This window comes from Bos javanicus, chromosome 21, assembly GCF_032452875.1.
Source record: "Bos javanicus breed banteng chromosome 21, ARS-OSU_banteng_1.0, whole genome shotgun sequence".
Classification (NCBI taxonomy): Eukaryota; Metazoa; Chordata; class Mammalia; order Artiodactyla; family Bovidae; genus Bos; species Bos javanicus.
The window spans coordinates 68,358,595-68,365,140 of record NC_083888.1 but is presented as its reverse complement, the minus strand read 5'-3'; positions in this window follow the sequence as shown (position 1 = coordinate 68,365,140).

The following is a 6,546-nucleotide window of genomic DNA, read 5'->3' as shown; positions in this document are numbered from 1 at the left end:
TCTGCTGTGCAGAAGGCACAACAGTGCACACATTACTTTGCAATTTGCTTTTCAAATTTCGCTCTGTGATGGTTCATCCTTCAAGCCGAAGCCCGGAGTCCTGGCTCCTTCTGTCTCGTGTGTACATTTTTCCATCGAGAGGAGGCACGGGAGTGTATTCAGCCTGGCCCTTGTTAGTAAACATTCTGCTTGTTTCTGCGTTTGGGAGGCACAGAGCGTTGTGATAAACATTCATGGACATATGTCCTTACAAGAGGAAGAGCCGGGGGGGTGGTTCTGAGAGGACGGAGCAGAGGCAGCTTCTCAGATGTGCCCCCAGCCCCCAGCCCCAGCCGCTCTCCCTCTGCAGCCAGAACCCCGCTTCCTGGCCTGGACACGCCTGCCCCCCACGTCCACTACTGACCTTTTGCATTTGGAGTGACTTCCGTTTTGCTTTGCATCTCCTCACTGCCCGAGTGCAGGCACCGTTCTGTATCCAGGCTTATGTTTCCACTTGCATGAACCGTCCATTTATCCTTCATCTCCTCAGTCTGCGGGAGCTCTTTGTACAGGCGGGGAATTAAACCTCCTGATTACATGGGCTGTGCGCGTTTTCTGTTGCAAATGGAGAGACAGCTGTGCAAGTTGCAGGCCCCGGTGTTTGTCTTTAGACTCAGCACTTATATATTTTAAACACACAAATGTAACATTTTTATATTTAATATGTAATATACTCATGTAATAGGCTTCCTTGTACCAGACAGTAAAGAATCTGCTTGTGAAGCAGAATCCCATGGACAGAGGAGCCTGGTGGGCTACAGTCCATGGGGTCATACAGAGTCAGACACGACTGGGGCAACTAACACACACACACACACTAATGTAGTATTTAAAAAATTGCTAATGTATTTTACTTTGCCACAGAGGATTTAACATTTGTCTAATGGCTGAACCGTTCTCTTTTTTTGTGACTGGACTTCCTGTCTTGGCTGAAGGTGTCACCCTTACCTGGAATTATGCAAATAGTCTTTTATTTTTTTCTTATTGGATGTTTTTTTCTTAGTTTTGCATTCTGGTCCTTTAAAACAGACTAAGTTTATCCTTGTATTGGGATGAGGCAAGGGTTCAGCATGCTTTCCTCCCCACCTCTGATGGGCTATGGCAACCCCGCTGTGCAGTGGGCCCCGCCCCCCGCCGGCCCCACTGGATGGATGGGCCAGTCTTTCCTCTGCGGGTTCCTGCGCTTGGACCGTGTCTGGCCCTCTAGCCCATTCCCCTGGGTGGTTCTACACCTGTTTCATGGCAATACTTAACACTTTGCAGAACGTTCTGACAATCACGGAAAATCCGTTCTTTATAACTAAACTTTAAAGTAAAAAAATAGGAGTTGGGTTGGAGTGGCAACACCCTGCAGGTTTCTCTGGGAAGGACTGGCCTTCAGTGGCGGGAGGATGGCTCACCCAAAGCTTGGTGCTTCCCTCGGGGCCTCCAGCCTCGCTTTCTGTCCTTCCATGGCGCGGATGTCCCTTTGTCTCAGCCATGTGCCCCCTCCAGTCTCCTCGTGGTCGGGGACTTTGCGGCCGGTGTTCCATTCCCAGCGGTCGGCTGGTTCCTGGGGGGCTGGGATGGGCCACACGGAGGCCCCGCAGGACCGAGGTCACCTGCCTGTGACCACCAGCCGCCTCCCCGTACGCCAGTTTGGGGCAGCTGAAGACGGGGGCCAGCTCCTCCAGTGCCTCCCGGGGTGGAGTCCATGTCCACTGACCGGCCAGTCTGGGGGTGAAAGGTCCAGCCCCGGCTCCAGTCTGGGACCCTTCTCGGGGGGCCACCGCGGTGGGGTCAGCCGGCTCGCGTTGCCTCTGAGTCACTGAGTGACGTCTCCAGGCCTCGTCCTGCTGCTCCTGTTCACTCACGGCTGCTTTCCCAGGAGGCCCCTCGCCCGCTCCACAAAGCACAAAGCCCCGCGTCTATTTCCTGCCCATGAGGTCCCAGGAGTCAGTTGCAGACACGGGATGGAGGTGGGACTGGAGGCCTCGGCGCCGCTGCTGGTGGCGAGGTCGTGCTGGGACGCCGCAGCCCCGGTGCCTGGGGTGCGACACTGGCCGGGGCGCCGTGGTTGCTGTGCCCCATGCTGGGCGCTTGGTGGCAGGAACGGGGTCACAGCAGCACCGCGGGATCAGACGGCTGCTGCCGCCGCAGGAGAAGGCTGACCAGCAGCTGAGCCACCTGCGGTCCGGCCGAAGGCCAGCGTGAGAGTCCGTGATGAGGGCGGAAACTGTGGGGGACCAGACCCAGGGCTTGGCTTCAAGGAGGTGGGGTTCTTGACCTCGGCAGGCCTGCCCCGCGGCCCCCGAGCTCTCTGGCGGAGCTGCTTCAGAAGCTGGGCTCAGTCCCCCGGCTGCCCTGAGCACTGCCCTCTCCCTGTGCCTGGCGAGGGGTCACCTCTGCCCGGGACCGCTGCTCCCTGTGACTGGTCAGTCCTGGTGGCCAGGGGAGGCCCGGGCCCCAGGGGCAGCTGAGGCCACCCTGGGAGCCCATCCTGGTCTGTCCTGACCTTCCCCCTGTGGGTCACCGAGCCCTTCCCCGTCCCCCAGGGTCTGCTTCCCGGGGAGCCTCCTGGGACAAACACTCGGGAGCCCCGGCTCCCCCGGTTCTCTTGAGCCCCGGGGCCCACGGAGGATGACAGCGGACTTCCACAAACACGACCACGTAGAAATCTGAACCTCAGCTCCGCCTGGATGCGGTGTCTCTGCTGGAGCAGAGTAACGGACCCGCGGCCCCCGGCACCCAGCCACTCGTGTGGCCGATATGTTCCTTTCCACCCTGTGGCGACAGCTCGCCTTTGCGTGGGAGGAACAGCGGTGCTCGTTCGGGTCTTGCCCCAGGGCTGTTAGCTCTCCTGTCTTCTGTCATCGCATCGCCGAAGGGCCTGAACCGTCTGGATAGACTTCACATGCTCGAGAGGTCCACTGTGACCGTGATCATCCGACGGAAGGAGCTGGCGGGGTGGGCGTGCAAGGCCTCGGGGAGGTGCCGGAGCCGTGCAGGACTCAGGGCCTGCCACGCTGGCATGCGTGTAGGGTCCCGTGGTCTACGGCATGCCGGGGCGCCCTCTGTGAGTCCAGAACAGACCACCCAGTCCAGCACCTGCTGCCACTGAAGAGGAGGAAGGACTAGGCTCAGAGGCCTCTTTGAACCTGAAGCTCACACATGGGGGCCCTGTTCCGACTCATTTACTGAGTCCTGTGGAAGGAAGGCTGCCAGCTTTGGCTGCTCCCAGAGCAGGAGAGAGCCCACAGAAATTCTGAGCTGGGATGTGGGCAGCCCTGTGCTCGGGCCATACTAACGGGCTGGTGTCGTGCCTCGTGTCAGAGGTGTTTATGTGGGAATCGTGCCTCGTGTCAGAGGTATTTATGTGGGAATCGTGCCTCGTGTCAGAGGTATTTATGTGGGAATCGTGCCTCGTGTCAGAGGTGTTTATGTGGGAATGGATGCTGCGTGGGGTCACCAGTGCAGACGCTCAGGTTTGGAACAAGGGCCTGCCATCCAAACGGGCGAGCTGATCACTGTTTATGCAACAGCTCCGGACCAGCCACTGGCCCTGGTGGAGACAGAGGGCCTGACACGGGGCCTCAGCTGACCACATGGCCCGCCCCGCACGGGCTGCCTCACAAGGTCAGCGGCAGTCCGCCTGAACATGGAAGTGCTGCTGCTGCTGCTGAGTCGCTTCAGTCGTGTCCGACTCCGTGCGACCCCATAGACAGCAGCCCGCCAGGCTCCGCCATCCCTGGGATTCTCCAGGCAAGAACGCTGGAGTGGGGTGCCATTTCCTTCTCTGGAACATAGAAGCAGCTCACTTCAATTGGGAGGGGTTGCAGTGAAAGTCACAGGTGAGCTGTACGGGCGGGGTTCTGTTGGCATCTACCTGGGAAAACTCAGGAGAGGAGGGTGTGTGGCCCAAACGCTCTCCGCCTGTGAGTCCGGGCCTGGCCACGAGAGAAGGGAAAACTCCGCAGCGGGTTAGAGCTTTCAAGAAGCCCGGGGTTGCTGTGCAGCACTTGGGTAGGGGCTGCTCAAGGTGGGGACCAGGCGCATGCTGTGGTCTGGGGTGCACACCCACTTCAGGACAGGCGGACCTGCTGAGGGACCACAGCCTAAGGGACTCTCTCTAGAAATTGCCCTCTGCCTCGGGAAGCTGCCTCGCCTGAGACAATTCGTGCTGCCACATCCCTTGGCGTGGCCCCCGGGCCTCAGCTTGGGACATGTCCACTGACGCTCAGAGCCTCCCGAGGGACTGGCCAAGGCCTCGCTGTGGCTGCTCCCAGGCCGACAGCCGCTCTGCCCAGTTCTGCCGCCTCACTTCTTCACGCATGCCGCCGCGTGTGGGTTTCAGTCTTCAGCGTCTGTTTCCCAGGGAAGCAGACCTAAGCTTCTGGTTTAGAGGATGGTGGCTATTGAGTTTTGTATGTTTGTCTCCTGTCTGTCCATTCATCTCACAAAATTCTCTTGTAAATTCTAGTGTTCTCTTAGCAGAGTATCTGGAGTGTTGTAGGTATCCAGTCATGTGTGCAGGCATGCTAACTCGCTTCAGTCGTGTCTGACTCTTTTGTGACCCCATGGACTGTAGCCTGCCAGGCTTTTGTGTGTCCATGGGATTCTCCACACAAGAATTCTGGAGTGGGTTGCCATGCCCTCCTCCCGGGGATCTTCTTCACCCAGGGATGGAATCTGGGTCTCTTGGGTCTCCTGCCCTGGGAGAGGGGCTCTTTCCCACTAGTGCCACCTGGGAAGCCTCATATGGTCGTATTCTCCAATGAATATAATTTTGTCTGTTTCCATAGATATCTAGCTCATTCTTTTCTCTGACTTGTTTAATTGGGTAGACTTGCCAAACAAATTGTAGTAGGTGTGAGAGTGCAACTTCCCATCTTGTTTCTGGTTTGAATGGGTGCAGATTTTTGATGTTGCTTTTTTATATACACTGTTTCTAAAAATTAGTTAATTGATTGATTAGGTTGTGTTGGGTCTTGGTTGCGATGCCTGGGAGTTGCTCCGCGGCACGTGGGATCTTAGCGCCCTGATCAGGGATGGAACACGCACACTCTGCATTGCAAGGTGGATTCTTAACTACTGAAGCACCAGAGACGTCCCTTGATGTTGTTTTAAGGTAGTTTTTTTTTTTTTTTTAATCATATTCAGGTACTTTTCTTCTTATTACAGACTTTAAAAAAAGGAATGGGTATTCAGTTATATGAATGACTTTGGGTATCCCTGCATAAAAAATTTGCAATTTTCTCCTTTGCTTGTTGATGTAATAAATTATTGATAAATTACCTAAAGCTAACCTGTTCTTACATTTTTAATAACTTCTGCTTGATCACATTTTCTTATTACATTGGATTGTATTCAAGATGCCAACATTTTCTTTGAAATTCTTTATATCAATATTTGTAAATGCAATTTCTCGTTACTTTCTTTCCTTCACTATTCTAAGAGGATTCTGGCGTTAGTGTAACACTGACTTTTAAAACATGAATTTTGGAGTTTTCCACACTTTCTATAGATTGAAATCATTTTAATGACGAGGGAATTCCATGACTTTTGAGGGGTAAATGGAACCATCTCTAAAAATGCTGGAGTCTTGCACCTTTTACAGTGGCAGATACCGGACTCCCCTGGTGGTCCAGGGGTTAATCCTCTGGCTTCCAGTGCAGGGGACGCAGGTTTGACCCCTGGTTGGGGAGCTCAGATCCCATGTGCCTCTCGGCCAAAAAACCAAAGCATGAAACAGAAGCAATGTTATAACAAATTCGATAAAGACTTTAAAGACGGCAGATATTCCATAATCTTTTCATTTATTCTGCAGCTCTCCCCTTGGGTCACTTGCCTGTCTGTTGCTGTGGTCTTTTTTGTTTTGGCCAAGCTTGTAAAGTGTAAACCTCTTCACATGTGTTTTTTAAAAACAGATGTGTTATTCCAGAGATGTCTCTCTCTTTTTAAACTTTAAGAAATGTATGTACTTGCGTTGGCTGTGCTGGGTCTTCGTTGCCGTGTGTGGCTTTTCTCTGGTTGCAGCGAGCGGGGGCCACCCTCCAGTTGTGGTGCCTTTACTCGTCAGGGAGCTGGGGCTCCAGAGCGCAGGCTCAGTGGCTGTGACGCAGGGGCTTTGTGGCTCTGCGATATGCGGGATCTTCCTGGACCAGGAGGGATTGAACCCATGTCCCCTGCATTGGCAGGCAGATTCTTATTCACTGGACCACCAGGATAGTCCCCTGAGGTGTTTAAATTAGCCAATCCACTGTATAATGGGCTTCTGTCATGGCTCAGACGGTAAAGCGTCTGTCTGCAATGTAGGAGACCCAGGTTCAATCCCTGGGTCGGGAAGATCCCCTGGAGAAGGAAATGGCAACCCACTCCAGTGTTCTTGCCTGGAAAATCCCATGGATGGATGAGCCTGGTTAGGCTACAGTCAATGGGGTTGCGAAGAGTCAGACATGACTGAGCGAGAGGCTGTCTGAAATATGGATATAAAGGTAAATTTGTATGACATTTTAAGAGAGCAGTTTG